Source organism: Mytilus californianus, unplaced genomic scaffold, assembly GCF_021869535.1.
Source record: "Mytilus californianus isolate M0D057914Y unplaced genomic scaffold, xbMytCali1.0.p SCAF_1, whole genome shotgun sequence".
Taxonomy (NCBI): Eukaryota; Metazoa; Mollusca; class Bivalvia; order Mytilida; family Mytilidae; genus Mytilus; species Mytilus californianus.
In genome coordinates this window covers 59069211-59087032 of record NW_026262581.1, presented here as the reverse complement: position 1 = coordinate 59087032, position 17822 = coordinate 59069211, and positions in this window count along the sequence as shown.

Genomic DNA, 17822 nt, shown 5'->3' with positions numbered 1-17822 from the left:
TAAAATGTCCCATTTTGGCATTATACGGCTAAAATAAGCATTTTAAAGCAGTTTCCATTTTATGCCTAAGAGCCATGCTGACTTTCTATCTGACAGCTTTTTATGTTCCTGATATTTGTGTTTCTATGCTTAAATCAAATTTAATTAACCATTTGTGAACTCGGAATCTAGAGAAAAGTAGATTATCACAGAAAAAATGTGCAGAATATTTGTATTTATGTCCCTGGTTAAACGGCCTGTTTGATGTATGTGAAATGTGAAGAGCTTTGTACATAAAATCTGTAGTCCATCACAAATATTTCACTAAATCTGTAAAAAAAACACTTTACAATGATCAGTACACCCTATTCATTTCATATGCTACCATAATTTTCTTCTTTAGGATAGTAAGTGGTTCAAATATATGCCAAATGAGACTAAAACTACATGCAAGTTTTCCATTGAAAAGTGAAAAACTGGTCATCAGACCATACTGTCTGCAAAAAAAAGTTGAATTCAAGAGTCCTTTTGCAATTAGACTTCTTGTATCATGACATCTTAGCATAGAAATGAGCAAAAAGTAACAAATTTCAATTTCTTATAGCCTCTGTGTGCATTTTTATATGTAAATATGGGCTACGGCCTAAATCGACTCTAAATAATTCTCAGTCTTACATGGCCTAAGACTATTTTATACTCATGTGGTATGCTTTTTGTAACTTTTCTTTATATTCAAAGTACATTTAATATATATGGAAGAATAATGTATGGTTAAAAAACTTCAAAAACTTCAAATTTGTTGAAAAAAATGCATGTCTATGTAAGGCTTCCCTTAATTCGAAAATCTCTATTTTCAGGCACAGGCTCATATAAATTTGACTTTTGAATAACTGTAATAAATCTGATAAATCAAATGAGTGTTCCGTTGCTTTTAATACTTATTATATTAAATTCAAGAGTATTTAAAAAGCAAATTTTTGCAATATTTAAATTTTTTAGGCCAAAATCTTGACAGTTGAAAATATTTGATTTAAACGTCAAAAATAAACATCCAAATTTCAATATTAAAATGGCCCTAGTTTCTATAATATATATCCTATGGCCATGAAACTTGGCCAACTATCTTATAATTGCCTAAGCTTAGGTCATGCCAAGTTTTATTAACATTGGTCAAGTCTTTCTATCCTATTAGGTCCAAGGACACAGTTATCGTCCTTTGGTTTTCGTTGTCTACAAATATAGTCCCTAGTGTGAACAGTGTATAACTTGCATTTTTTTTTGATACACTTTCCCAATTTATTTCTTGATATTTTATGCATGAAATATTGAGTAAGGGGATGAAATTACATGTTAAAAAAATTTGGGTGCTGAATCTTTATGTTAAGTAGTGATTTGGTCCAGTTAAAAAAGGTCAAAAATTAGAATGTCTGAAGCTGTCAAACTGAATTTTAGCCCCCCTTAACACAGAATTGTCAATATTTTGAGTTAGAGCTGGTAGAAGTTTCTATAATTTTGATATTATTTGTATCAATAGTAGTACACTACACTGTAAAAATCTTTTTGAGATAGAGCAGGTGCGATTTTTTTAATTTGAATTTATTGTCTAAAAGAAATGCACTACGAAATAACTGTGTTCTCGGGCCTAAGAGATGAATTCCGTAAATGTAGATTCTGTACTTTGGCAACTTTCCTGAATGGTTTGCTGGTTTCAATTTGTCAAACTCAATAAATGTAAAGGATTTACATCGTTGTTTGACAGAAATTCTGTTAAAATGTCCCATTTTGGCATTATACGGCTAAAATAAGCATTTTAAAGCAGTTTCCATTTTATGCCTAAGAGCCATGCTGACTTTCTATCTGACAGCTTTTTATGTTCCTGATATTTGTGTTTCTATGCTTAAATCAAATTTAATTAACCATTTGTGAACTCGGAATCTAGAGAAAAGTAGATTATCACAGAAAAAATGTGCAGAATATTTGTATTTATGTCCCTGGTTAAACGGCCTGTTTGATGTATGTGAAATGTGAAGAGCTTTGTACATAAAATCTGTAGTCCATCACAAATATTTCACTAAATCTGTAAAAAAAACACTTTACAATGATCAGTACACCCTATTCATTTCATATGCTACCATAATTTTCTTCTTTAGGATAGTAAGTGGTTCAAATATATGCCAAATGAGACTAAAACTACATGCAAGTTTTCCATTGAAAAGTGAAAAACTGGTCATCAGACCATACTGTCTGCAAAAAAAAGTTGAATTCAAGAGTCCTTTTGCAATTAGACTTCTTGTATCATGACATCTTAGCATAGAAATGAGCAAAAAGTAACAAATTTCAATTTCTTATAGCCTCTGTGTGCATTTTTATATGTAAATATGGGCTACGGCCTAAATCGACTCTAAATAATTCTCAGTCTTACATGGCCTAAGACTATTTTATACTCATGTGGTATGCTTTTTGTAACTTTTCTTTATATTCAAAGTACATTTAATATATATGGAAGAATAATGTATGGTTAAAAAACTTCAAAAACTTCAAATTTGTTGAAAAAAATGCATGTCTATGTAAGGCTTCCCTTAATTCGAAAATCTCTATTTTCAGGCACAGGCTCATATAAATTTGACTTTTGAATAACTGTAATAAATCTGATAAATCAAATGAGTGTTCCGTTGCTTTTAATACTTATTATATTAAATTCAAGAGTATTTAAAAAGCAAATTTTTGCAATATTTAAATTTTTTAGGCCAAAATCTTGACAGTTGAAAATATTTGATTTAAACGTCAAAAATAAACATCCAAATTTCAATATTAAAATGGCCCTAGTTTCTATAATATATATCCTATGGCCATGAAACTTGGCCAACTATCTTATAATTGCCTAAGCTTAGGTCATGCCAAGTTTTATTAACATTGGTCAAGTCTTTCTATCCTATTAGGTCCAAGGACACAGTTATCGTCCTTTGGTTTTCGTTGTCTACAAATATAGTCCCTAGTGTGAACAGTGTATAACTTGCATTTTTTTTTGATACACTTTCCCAATTTATTTCTTGATATTTTATGCATGAAATATTGAGTAAGGGGATGAAATTACATGTTAAAAAAATTTGGGTGCTGAATCTTTATGTTAAGTAGTGATTTGGTCCAGTTAAAAAAGGTCAAAAATTAGAATGTCTGAAGCTGTCAAACTGAATTTTAGCCCCCCTTAACACAGAATTGTCAATATTTTGAGTTAGAGCTGGTAGAAGTTTCTATAATTTTGATATTATTTGTATCAATAGTAGTACACTACACTGTAAAAATCTTTTTGAGATAGAGCAGGTGCGATTTTTTTAATTTGAATTTATTGTCTAAAAGAAATGCACTACGAAATAACTGTGTTCTCGGGCCTAAGAGATGAATTCCGTAAATGTAGATTCTGTACTTTGGCAACTTTCCTGAATGGTTTGCTGGTTTCAATTTGTCAAACTCAATAAATGTAAAGGATTTACATCGTTGTTTGACAGAAATTCTGTTAAAATGTCCCATTTTGGCATTATACGGCTAAAATAAGCATTTTAAAGCAGTTTCCATTTTATGCCTAAGAGCCATGCTGACTTTCTATCTGACAGCTTTTTATGTTCCTGATATTTGTGTTTCTATGCTTAAATCAAATTTAATTAACCATTTGTGAACTCGGAATCTAGAGAAAAGTAGATTATCACAGAAAAAATGTGCAGAATATTTGTATTTATGTCCCTGGTTAAACGGCCTGTTTGATGTATGTGAAATGTGAAGAGCTTTGTACATAAAATCTGTAGTCCATCACAAATATTTCACTAAATCTGTAAAAAAAACACTTTACAATGATCAGTACACCCTATTCATTTCATATGCTACCATAATTTTCTTCTTTAGGATAGTAAGTGGTTCAAATATATGCCAAATGAGACTAAAACTACATGCAAGTTTTCCATTGAAAAGTGAAAAACTGGTCATCAGACCATACTGTCTGCAAAAAAAAGTTGAATTCAAGAGTCCTTTTGCAATTAGACTTCTTGTATCATGACATCTTAGCATAGAAATGAGCAAAAAGTAACAAATTTCAATTTCTTATAGCCTCTGTGTGCATTTTTATATGTAAATATGGGCTACGGCCTAAATCGACTCTAAATAATTCTCAGTCTTACATGGCCTAAGACTATTTTATACTCATGTGGTATGCTTTTTGTAACTTTTCTTTATATTCAAAGTACATTTAATATATATGGAAGAATAATGTATGGTTAAAAAACTTCAAAAACTTCAAATTTGTTGAAAAAAATGCATGTCTATGTAAGGCTTCCCTTAATTCGAAAATCTCTATTTTCAGGCACAGGCTCATATAAATTTGACTTTTGAATAACTGTAATAAATCTGATAAATCAAATGAGTGTTCCGTTGCTTTTAATACTTATTATATTAAATTCAAGAGTATTTAAAAAGCAAATTTTTGCAATATTTAAATTTTTTAGGCCAAAATCTTGACAGTTGAAAATATTTGATTTAAACGTCAAAAATAAACATCCAAATTTCAATATTAAAATGGCCCTAGTTTCTATAATATATATCCTATGGCCATGAAACTTGGCCAACTATCTTATAATTGCCTAAGCTTAGGTCATGCCAAGTTTTATTAACATTGGTCAAGTCTTTCTATCCTATTAGGTCCAAGGACACAGTTATCGTCCTTTGGTTTTCGTTGTCTACAAATATAGTCCCTAGTGTGAACAGTGTATAACTTGCATTTTTTTTTGATACACTTTCCCAATTTATTTCTTGATATTTTATGCATGAAATATTGAGTAAGGGGATGAAATTACATGTTAAAAAAATTTGGGTGCTGAATCTTTATGTTAAGTAGTGATTTGGTCCAGTTAAAAAAGGTCAAAAATTAGAATGTCTGAAGCTGTCAAACTGAATTTTAGCCCCCCTTAACACAGAATTGTCAATATTTTGAGTTAGAGCTGGTAGAAGTTTCTATAATTTTGATATTATTTGTATCAATAGTAGTACACTACACTGTAAAAATCTTTTTGAGATAGAGCAGGTGCGATTTTTTTAATTTGAATTTATTGTCTAAAAGAAATGCACTACGAAATAACTGTGTTCTCGGGCCTAAGAGATGAATTCCGTAAATGTAGATTCTGTACTTTGGCAACTTTCCTGAATGGTTTGCTGGTTTCAATTTGTCAAACTCAATAAATGTAAAGGATTTACATCGTTGTTTGACAGAAATTCTGTTAAAATGTCCCATTTTGGCATTATACGGCTAAAATAAGCATTTTAAAGCAGTTTCCATTTTATGCCTAAGAGCCATGCTGACTTTCTATCTGACAGCTTTTTATGTTCCTGATATTTGTGTTTCTATGCTTAAATCAAATTTAATTAACCATTTGTGAACTCGGAATCTAGAGAAAAGTAGATTATCACAGAAAAAATGTGCAGAATATTTGTATTTATGTCCCTGGTTAAACGGCCTGTTTGATGTATGTGAAATGTGAAGAGCTTTGTACATAAAATCTGTAGTCCATCACAAATATTTCACTAAATCTGTAAAAAAAACACTTTACAATGATCAGTACACCCTATTCATTTCATATGCTACCATAATTTTCTTCTTTAGGATAGTAAGTGGTTCAAATATATGCCAAATGAGACTAAAACTACATGCAAGTTTTCCATTGAAAAGTGAAAAACTGGTCATCAGACCATACTGTCTGCAAAAAAAAGTTGAATTCAAGAGTCCTTTTGCAATTAGACTTCTTGTATCATGACATCTTAGCATAGAAATGAGCAAAAAGTAACAAATTTCAATTTCTTATAGCCTCTGTGTGCATTTTTATATGTAAATATGGGCTACGGCCTAAATCGACTCTAAATAATTCTCAGTCTTACATGGCCTAAGACTATTTTATACTCATGTGGTATGCTTTTTGTAACTTTTCTTTATATTCAAAGTACATTTAATATATATGGAAGAATAATGTATGGTTAAAAAACTTCAAAAACTTCAAATTTGTTGAAAAAAATGCATGTCTATGTAAGGCTTCCCTTAATTCGAAAATCTCTATTTTCAGGCACAGGCTCATATAAATTTGACTTTTGAATAACTGTAATAAATCTGATAAATCAAATGAGTGTTCCGTTGCTTTTAATACTTATTATATTAAATTCAAGAGTATTTAAAAAGCAAATTTTTGCAATATTTAAATTTTTTAGGCCAAAATCTTGACAGTTGAAAATATTTGATTTAAACGTCAAAAATAAACATCCAAATTTCAATATTAAAATGGCCCTAGTTTCTATAATATATATCCTATGGCCATGAAACTTGGCCAACTATCTTATAATTGCCTAAGCTTAGGTCATGCCAAGTTTTATTAACATTGGTCAAGTCTTTCTATCCTATTAGGTCCAAGGACACAGTTATCGTCCTTTGGTTTTCGTTGTCTACAAATATAGTCCCTAGTGTGAACAGTGTATAACTTGCATTTTTTTTTGATACACTTTCCCAATTTATTTCTTGATATTTTATGCATGAAATATTGAGTAAGGGGATGAAATTACATGTTAAAAAAATTTGGGTGCTGAATCTTTATGTTAAGTAGTGATTTGGTCCAGTTAAAAAAGGTCAAAAATTAGAATGTCTGAAGCTGTCAAACTGAATTTTAGCCCCCCTTAACACAGAATTGTCAATATTTTGAGTTAGAGCTGGTAGAAGTTTCTATAATTTTGATATTATTTGTATCAATAGTAGTACACTACACTGTAAAAATCTTTTTGAGATAGAGCAGGTGCGATTTTTTTAATTTGAATTTATTGTCTAAAAGAAATGCACTACGAAATAACTGTGTTCTCGGGCCTAAGAGATGAATTCCGTAAATGTAGATTCTGTACTTTGGCAACTTTCCTGAATGGTTTGCTGGTTTCAATTTGTCAAACTCAATAAATGTAAAGGATTTACATCGTTGTTTGACAGAAATTCTGTTAAAATGTCCCATTTTGGCATTATACGGCTAAAATAAGCATTTTAAAGCAGTTTCCATTTTATGCCTAAGAGCCATGCTGACTTTCTATCTGACAGCTTTTTATGTTCCTGATATTTGTGTTTCTATGCTTAAATCAAATTTAATTAACCATTTGTGAACTCGGAATCTAGAGAAAAGTAGATTATCACAGAAAAAATGTGCAGAATATTTGTATTTATGTCCCTGGTTAAACGGCCTGTTTGATGTATGTGAAATGTGAAGAGCTTTGTACATAAAATCTGTAGTCCATCACAAATATTTCACTAAATCTGTAAAAAAAACACTTTACAATGATCAGTACACCCTATTCATTTCATATGCTACCATAATTTTCTTCTTTAGGATAGTAAGTGGTTCAAATATATGCCAAATGAGACTAAAACTACATGCAAGTTTTCCATTGAAAAGTGAAAAACTGGTCATCAGACCATACTGTCTGCAAAAAAAAGTTGAATTCAAGAGTCCTTTTGCAATTAGACTTCTTGTATCATGACATCTTAGCATAGAAATGAGCAAAAAGTAACAAATTTCAATTTCTTATAGCCTCTGTGTGCATTTTTATATGTAAATATGGGCTACGGCCTAAATCGACTCTAAATAATTCTCAGTCTTACATGGCCTAAGACTATTTTATACTCATGTGGTATGCTTTTTGTAACTTTTCTTTATATTCAAAGTACATTTAATATATATGGAAGAATAATGTATGGTTAAAAAACTTCAAAAACTTCAAATTTGTTGAAAAAAATGCATGTCTATGTAAGGCTTCCCTTAATTCGAAAATCTCTATTTTCAGGCACAGGCTCATATAAATTTGACTTTTGAATAACTGTAATAAATCTGATAAATCAAATGAGTGTTCCGTTGCTTTTAATACTTATTATATTAAATTCAAGAGTATTTAAAAAGCAAATTTTTGCAATATTTAAATTTTTTAGGCCAAAATCTTGACAGTTGAAAATATTTGATTTAAACGTCAAAAATAAACATCCAAATTTCAATATTAAAATGGCCCTAGTTTCTATAATATATATCCTATGGCCATGAAACTTGGCCAACTATCTTATAATTGCCTAAGCTTAGGTCATGCCAAGTTTTATTAACATTGGTCAAGTCTTTCTATCCTATTAGGTCCAAGGACACAGTTATCGTCCTTTGGTTTTCGTTGTCTACAAATATAGTCCCTAGTGTGAACAGTGTATAACTTGCATTTTTTTTTGATACACTTTCCCAATTTATTTCTTGATATTTTATGCATGAAATATTGAGTAAGGGGATGAAATTACATGTTAAAAAAATTTGGGTGCTGAATCTTTATGTTAAGTAGTGATTTGGTCCAGTTAAAAAAGGTCAAAAATTAGAATGTCTGAAGCTGTCAAACTGAATTTTAGCCCCCCTTAACACAGAATTGTCAATATTTTGAGTTAGAGCTGGTAGAAGTTTCTATAATTTTGATATTATTTGTATCAATAGTAGTACACTACACTGTAAAAATCTTTTTGAGATAGAGCAGGTGCGATTTTTTTAATTTGAATTTATTGTCTAAAAGAAATGCACTACGAAATAACTGTGTTCTCGGGCCTAAGAGATGAATTCCGTAAATGTAGATTCTGTACTTTGGCAACTTTCCTGAATGGTTTGCTGGTTTCAATTTGTCAAACTCAATAAATGTAAAGGATTTACATCGTTGTTTGACAGAAATTCTGTTAAAATGTCCCATTTTGGCATTATACGGCTAAAATAAGCATTTTAAAGCAGTTTCCATTTTATGCCTAAGAGCCATGCTGACTTTCTATCTGACAGCTTTTTATGTTCCTGATATTTGTGTTTCTATGCTTAAATCAAATTTAATTAACCATTTGTGAACTCGGAATCTAGAGAAAAGTAGATTATCACAGAAAAAATGTGCAGAATATTTGTATTTATGTCCCTGGTTAAACGGCCTGTTTGATGTATGTGAAATGTGAAGAGCTTTGTACATAAAATCTGTAGTCCATCACAAATATTTCACTAAATCTGTAAAAAAAACACTTTACAATGATCAGTACACCCTATTCATTTCATATGCTACCATAATTTTCTTCTTTAGGATAGTAAGTGGTTCAAATATATGCCAAATGAGACTAAAACTACATGCAAGTTTTCCATTGAAAAGTGAAAAACTGGTCATCAGACCATACTGTCTGCAAAAAAAAGTTGAATTCAAGAGTCCTTTTGCAATTAGACTTCTTGTATCATGACATCTTAGCATAGAAATGAGCAAAAAGTAACAAATTTCAATTTCTTATAGCCTCTGTGTGCATTTTTATATGTAAATATGGGCTACGGCCTAAATCGACTCTAAATAATTCTCAGTCTTACATGGCCTAAGACTATTTTATACTCATGTGGTATGCTTTTTGTAACTTTTCTTTATATTCAAAGTACATTTAATATATATGGAAGAATAATGTATGGTTAAAAAACTTCAAAAACTTCAAATTTGTTGAAAAAAATGCATGTCTATGTAAGGCTTCCCTTAATTCGAAAATCTCTATTTTCAGGCACAGGCTCATATAAATTTGACTTTTGAATAACTGTAATAAATCTGATAAATCAAATGAGTGTTCCGTTGCTTTTAATACTTATTATATTAAATTCAAGAGTATTTAAAAAGCAAATTTTTGCAATATTTAAATTTTTTAGGCCAAAATCTTGACAGTTGAAAATATTTGATTTAAACGTCAAAAATAAACATCCAAATTTCAATATTAAAATGGCCCTAGTTTCTATAATATATATCCTATGGCCATGAAACTTGGCCAACTATCTTATAATTGCCTAAGCTTAGGTCATGCCAAGTTTTATTAACATTGGTCAAGTCTTTCTATCCTATTAGGTCCAAGGACACAGTTATCGTCCTTTGGTTTTCGTTGTCTACAAATATAGTCCCTAGTGTGAACAGTGTATAACTTGCATTTTTTTTTGATACACTTTCCCAATTTATTTCTTGATATTTTATGCATGAAATATTGAGTAAGGGGATGAAATTACATGTTAAAAAAATTTGGGTGCTGAATCTTTATGTTAAGTAGTGATTTGGTCCAGTTAAAAAAGGTCAAAAATTAGAATGTCTGAAGCTGTCAAACTGAATTTTAGCCCCCCTTAACACAGAATTGTCAATATTTTGAGTTAGAGCTGGTAGAAGTTTCTATAATTTTGATATTATTTGTATCAATAGTAGTACACTACACTGTAAAAATCTTTTTGAGATAGAGCAGGTGCGATTTTTTTAATTTGAATTTATTGTCTAAAAGAAATGCACTACGAAATAACTGTGTTCTCGGGCCTAAGAGATGAATTCCGTAAATGTAGATTCTGTACTTTGGCAACTTTCCTGAATGGTTTGCTGGTTTCAATTTGTCAAACTCAATAAATGTAAAGGATTTACATCGTTGTTTGACAGAAATTCTGTTAAAATGTCCCATTTTGGCATTATACGGCTAAAATAAGCATTTTAAAGCAGTTTCCATTTTATGCCTAAGAGCCATGCTGACTTTCTATCTGACAGCTTTTTATGTTCCTGATATTTGTGTTTCTATGCTTAAATCAAATTTAATTAACCATTTGTGAACTCGGAATCTAGAGAAAAGTAGATTATCACAGAAAAAATGTGCAGAATATTTGTATTTATGTCCCTGGTTAAACGGCCTGTTTGATGTATGTGAAATGTGAAGAGCTTTGTACATAAAATCTGTAGTCCATCACAAATATTTCACTAAATCTGTAAAAAAAACACTTTACAATGATCAGTACACCCTATTCATTTCATATGCTACCATAATTTTCTTCTTTAGGATAGTAAGTGGTTCAAATATATGCCAAATGAGACTAAAACTACATGCAAGTTTTCCATTGAAAAGTGAAAAACTGGTCATCAGACCATACTGTCTGCAAAAAAAAGTTGAATTCAAGAGTCCTTTTGCAATTAGACTTCTTGTATCATGACATCTTAGCATAGAAATGAGCAAAAAGTAACAAATTTCAATTTCTTATAGCCTCTGTGTGCATTTTTATATGTAAATATGGGCTACGGCCTAAATCGACTCTAAATAATTCTCAGTCTTACATGGCCTAAGACTATTTTATACTCATGTGGTATGCTTTTTGTAACTTTTCTTTATATTCAAAGTACATTTAATATATATGGAAGAATAATGTATGGTTAAAAAACTTCAAAAACTTCAAATTTGTTGAAAAAAATGCATGTCTATGTAAGGCTTCCCTTAATTCGAAAATCTCTATTTTCAGGCACAGGCTCATATAAATTTGACTTTTGAATAACTGTAATAAATCTGATAAATCAAATGAGTGTTCCGTTGCTTTTAATACTTATTATATTAAATTCAAGAGTATTTAAAAAGCAAATTTTTGCAATATTTAAATTTTTTAGGCCAAAATCTTGACAGTTGAAAATATTTGATTTAAACGTCAAAAATAAACATCCAAATTTCAATATTAAAATGGCCCTAGTTTCTATAATATATATCCTATGGCCATGAAACTTGGCCAACTATCTTATAATTGCCTAAGCTTAGGTCATGCCAAGTTTTATTAACATTGGTCAAGTCTTTCTATCCTAAGAGATGAATTCCGTAAATGTAGATTCTGTACTTTGGCAACTTTCCTGAATGGTTTGCTGGTTTCAATTTGTCAAACTCAATAAATGTAAAGGATTTACATCGTTGTTTGACAGAAATTCTGTTAAAATGTCCCATTTTGGCATTATACGGCTAAAATAAGCATTTTAAAGCAGTTTCCATTTTATGCCTAAGAGCCATGCTGACTTTCTATCTGACAGCTTTTTATGTTCCTGATATTTGTGTTTCTATGCTTAAATCAAATTTAATTAACCATTTGTGAACTCGGAATCTAGAGAAAAGTAGATTATCACAGAAAAAATGTGCAGAATATTTGTATTTATGTCCCTGGTTAAACGGCCTGTTTGATGTATGTGAAATGTGAAGAGCTTTGTACATAAAATCTGTAGTCCATCACAAATATTTCACTAAATCTGTAAAAAAAACACTTTACAATGATCAGTACACCCTATTCATTTCATATGCTACCATAATTTTCTTCTTTAGGATAGTAAGTGGTTCAAATATATGCCAAATGAGACTAAAACTACATGCAAGTTTTCCATTGAAAAGTGAAAAACTGGTCATCAGACCATACTGTCTGCAAAAAAAAGTTGAATTCAAGAGTCCTTTTGCAATTAGACTTCTTGTATCATGACATCTTAGCATAGAAATGAGCAAAAAGTAACAAATTTCAATTTCTTATAGCCTCTGTGTGCATTTTTATATGTAAATATGGGCTACGGCCTAAATCGACTCTAAATAATTCTCAGTCTTACATGGCCTAAGACTATTTTATACTCATGTGGTATGCTTTTTGTAACTTTTCTTTATATTCAAAGTACATTTAATATATATGGAAGAATAATGTATGGTTAAAAAACTTCAAAAACTTCAAATTTGTTGAAAAAAATGCATGTCTATGTAAGGCTTCCCTTAATTCGAAAATCTCTATTTTCAGGCACAGGCTCATATAAATTTGACTTTTGAATAACTGTAATAAATCTGATAAATCAAATGAGTGTTCCGTTGCTTTTAATACTTATTATATTAAATTCAAGAGTATTTAAAAAGCAAATTTTTGCAATATTTAAATTTTTTAGGCCAAAATCTTGACAGTTGAAAATATTTGATTTAAACGTCAAAAATAAACATCCAAATTTCAATATTAAAATGGCCCTAGTTTCTATAATATATATCCTATGGCCATGAAACTTGGCCAACTATCTTATAATTGCCTAAGCTTAGGTCATGCCAAGTTTTATTAACATTGGTCAAGTCTTTCTATCCTATTAGATGAATTCCGTAAATGTAGATTCTGTACTTTGGCAACTTTCCTGAATGGTTTGCTGGTTTCAATTTGTCAAACTCAATAAATGTAAAGGATTTACATCGTTGTTTGACAGAAATTCTGTTAAAATGTCCCATTTTGGCATTATACGGCTAAAATAAGCATTTTAAAGCAGTTTCCATTTTATGCCTAAGAGCCATGCTGACTTTCTATCTGACAGCTTTTTATGTTCCTGATATTTGTGTTTCTATGCTTAAATCAAATTTAATTAACCATTTGTGAACTCGGAATCTAGAGAAAAGTAGATTATCACAGAAAAAATGTGCAGAATATTTGTATTTATGTCCCTGGTTAAACGGCCTGTTTGATGTATGTGAAATGTGAAGAGCTTTGTACATAAAATCTGTAGTCCATCACAAATATTTCACTAAATCTGTAAAAAAAACACTTTACAATGATCAGTACACCCTATTCATTTCATATGCTACCATAATTTTCTTCTTTAGGATAGTAAGTGGTTCAAATATATGCCAAATGAGACTAAAACTACATGCAAGTTTTCCATTGAAAAGTGAAAAACTGGTCATCAGACCATACTGTCTGCAAAAAAAAGTTGAATTCAAGAGTCCTTTTGCAATTAGACTTCTTGTATCATGACATCTTAGCATAGAAATGAGCAAAAAGTAACAAATTTCAATTTCTTATAGCCTCTGTGTGCATTTTTATATGTAAATATGGGCTACGGCCTAAATCGACTCTAAATAATTCTCAGTCTTACATGGCCTAAGACTATTTTATACTCATGTGGTATGCTTTTTGTAACTTTTCTTTATATTCAAAGTACATTTAATATATATGGAAGAATAATGTATGGTTAAAAAACTTCAAAAACTTCAAATTTGTTGAAAAAAATGCATGTCTATGTAAGGCTTCCCTTAATTCGAAAATCTCTATTTTCAGGCACAGGCTCATATAAATTTGACTTTTGAATAACTGTAATAAATCTGATAAATCAAATGAGTGTTCCGTTGCTTTTAATACTTATTATATTAAATTCAAGAGTATTTAAAAAGCAAATTTTTGCAATATTTAAATTTTTTAGGCCAAAATCTTGACAGTTGAAAATATTTGATTTAAACGTCAAAAATAAACATCCAAATTTCAATATTAAAATGGCCCTAGTTTCTATAATATATATCCTATGGCCATGAAACTTGGCCAACTATCTTATAATTGCCTAAGCTTAGGTCATGCCAAGTTTTATTAACATTGGTCAAGTCTTTCTATCCTATTAGGTCCAAGGACACAGTTATCGTCCTTTGGTTTTCGTTGTCTACAAATATAGTCCCTAGTGTGAACAGTGTATAACTTGCATTTTTTTTTGATACACTTTCCCAATTTATTTCTTGATATTTTATGCATGAAATATTGAGTAAGGGGATGAAATTACATGTTAAAAAAATTTGGGTGCTGAATCTTTATGTTAAGTAGTGATTTGGTCCAGTTAAAAAAGGTCAAAAATTAGAATGTCTGAAGCTGTCAAACTGAATTTTAGCCCCCCTTAACACAGAATTGTCAATATTTTGAGTTAGAGCTGGTAGAAGTTTCTATAATTTTGATATTATTTGTATCAATAGTAGTACACTACACTGTAAAAATCTTTTTGAGATAGAGCAGGTGCGATTTTTTTAATTTGAATTTATTGTCTAAAAGAAATGCACTACGAAATAACTGTGTTCTCGGGCCTAAGAGATGAATTCCGTAAATGTAGATTCTGTACTTTGGCAACTTTCCTGAATGGTTTGCTGGTTTCAATTTGTCAAACTCAATAAATGTAAAGGATTTACATCGTTGTTTGACAGAAATTCTGTTAAAATGTCCCATTTTGGCATTATACGGCTAAAATAAGCATTTTAAAGCAGTTTCCATTTTATGCCTAAGAGCCATGCTGACTTTCTATCTGACAGCTTTTTATGTTCCTGATATTTGTGTTTCTATGCTTAAATCAAATTTAATTAACCATTTGTGAACTCGGAATCTAGAGAAAAGTAGATTATCACAGAAAAAATGTGCAGAATATTTGTATTTATGTCCCTGGTTAAACGGCCTGTTTGATGTATGTGAAATGTGAAGAGCTTTGTACATAAAATCTGTAGTCCATCACAAATATTTCACTAAATCTGTAAAAAAAACACTTTACAATGATCAGTACACCCTATTCATTTCATATGCTACCATAATTTTCTTCTTTAGGATAGTAAGTGGTTCAAATATATGCCAAATGAGACTAAAACTACATGCAAGTTTTCCATTGAAAAGTGAAAAACTGGTCATCAGACCATACTGTCTGCAAAAAAAAGTTGAATTCAAGAGTCCTTTTGCAATTAGACTTCTTGTATCATGACATCTTAGCATAGAAATGAGCAAAAAGTAACAAATTTCAATTTCTTATAGCCTCTGTGTGCATTTTTATATGTAAATATGGGCTACGGCCTAAATCGACTCTAAATAATTCTCAGTCTTACATGGCCTAAGACTATTTTATACTCATGTGGTATGCTTTTTGTAACTTTTCTTTATATTCAAAGTACATTTAATATATATGGAAGAATAATGTATGGTTAAAAAACTTCAAAAACTTCAAATTTGTTGAAAAAAATGCATGTCTATGTAAGGCTTCCCTTAATTCGAAAATCTCTATTTTCAGGCACAGGCTCATATAAATTTGACTTTTGAATAACTGTAATAAATCTGATAAATCAAATGAGTGTTCCGTTGCTTTTAATACTTATTATATTAAATTCAAGAGTATTTAAAAAGCAAATTTTTGCAATATTTAAATTTTTTAGGCCAAAATCTTGACAGTTGAAAATATTTGATTTAAACGTCAAAAATAAACATCCAAATTTCAATATTAAAATGGCCCTAGTTTCTATAATATATATCCTATGGCCATGAAACTTGGCCAACTATCTTATAATTGCCTAAGCTTAGGTCATGCCAAGTTTTATTAACATTGGTCAAGTCTTTCTATCCTATTAGGTCCAAGGACACAGTTATCGTCCTTTGGTTTTCGTTGTCTACAAATATAGTCCCTAGTGTGAACAGTGTATAACTTGCATTTTTTTTTGATACACTTTCCCAATTTATTTCTTGATATTTTATGCATGAAATATTGAGTAAGGGGATGAAATTACATGTTAAAAAAATTTGGGTGCTGAATCTTTATGTTAAGTAGTGATTTGGTCCAGTTAAAAAAGGTCAAAAATTAGAATGTCTGAAGCTGTCAAACTGAATTTTAGCCCCCCTTAACACAGAATTGTCAATATTTTGAGTTAGAGCTGGTAGAAGTTTCTATAATTTTGATATTATTTGTATCAATAGTAGTACACTACACTGTAAAAATCTTTTTGAGATAGAGCAGGTGCGATTTTTTTAATTTGAATTTATTGTCTAAAAGAAATGCACTACGAAATAACTGTGTTCTCGGGCCTAAGAGATGAATTCCGTAAATGTAGATTCTGTACTTTGGCAACTTTCCTGAATGGTTTGCTGGTTTCAATTTGTCAAACTCAATAAATGTAAAGGATTTACATTGTTGTTTGACAGAAATTCTGTTAAAATGTCCCATTTTGGCATTATACGGCTAAAATAAGCATTTTAAAGCAGTTTCCATTTTATGCCTAAGAGCCATGCTGACTTTCTATCTGACAGCTTTTTATGTTCCTGATATTTGTGTTTCTATGCTTAAATCAAATTTAATTAACCATTTGTGAACTCGGAATCTAGAGAAAAGTAGATTATCACAGAAAAAATGTGCAGAATATTTGTATTTATGTCCCTGGTTAAACGGCCTGTTTGATGTATGTGAAATGTGAAGAGCTTTGTACATAAAATCTGTAGTCCATCACAAATATTTCACTAAATCTGTAAAAAAAACACTTTACAATGATCAGTACACCCTATTCATTTCATATGCTACCATAATTTTCTTCTTTAGGATAGTAAGTGGTTCAAATATATGCCAAATGAGACTAAAACTACATGCAAGTTTTCCATTGAAAAGTGAAAAACTGGTCATCAGACCATACTGTCTGCAAAAAAAAGTTGAATTCAAGAGTCCTTTTGCAATTAGACTTCTTGTATCATGACATCTTAGCATAGAAATGAGCAAAAAGTAACAAATTTCAATTTCTTATAGCCTCTGTGTGCATTTTTATATGTAAATATGGGCTACGGCCTAAATCGACTCTAAATAATTCTCAGTCTTACATGGCCTAAGACTATTTTATACTCATGTGGTATGCTTTTTGTAACTTTTCTTTATATTCAAAGTACATTTAATATATATGGAAGAATAATGTATGGTTAAAAAACTTCAAAAACTTCAAATTTGTTGAAAAAAATGCATGTCTATGTAAGGCTTCCCTTAATTCGAAAATCTCTATTTTCAGGCACAGGCTCATATAAATTTGACTTTTGAATAACTGTAATAAATCTGATAAATCAAATGAGTGTTCCGTTGCTTTTAATACTTATTATATTAAATTCAAGAGTATTTAAAAAGCAAATTTTTGCAATATTTAAATTTTTTAGGCCAAAATCTTGACAGTTGAAAATATTTGATTTAAACGTCAAAAATAAACATCCAAATTTCAATATTAAAATGGCCCTAGTTTCTATAATATATATCCTATGGCCATGAAACTTGGCCAACTATCTTATAATTGCCTAAGCTTAGGTCATGCCAAGTTTTATTAACATTGGTCAAGTCTTTCTATCCTATTAGGTCCAAGGACACAGTTATCGTCCTTTGGTTTTCGTTGTCTACAAATATAGTCCCTAGTGTGAACAGTGTATAACTTGCATTTTTTTTTGATACAC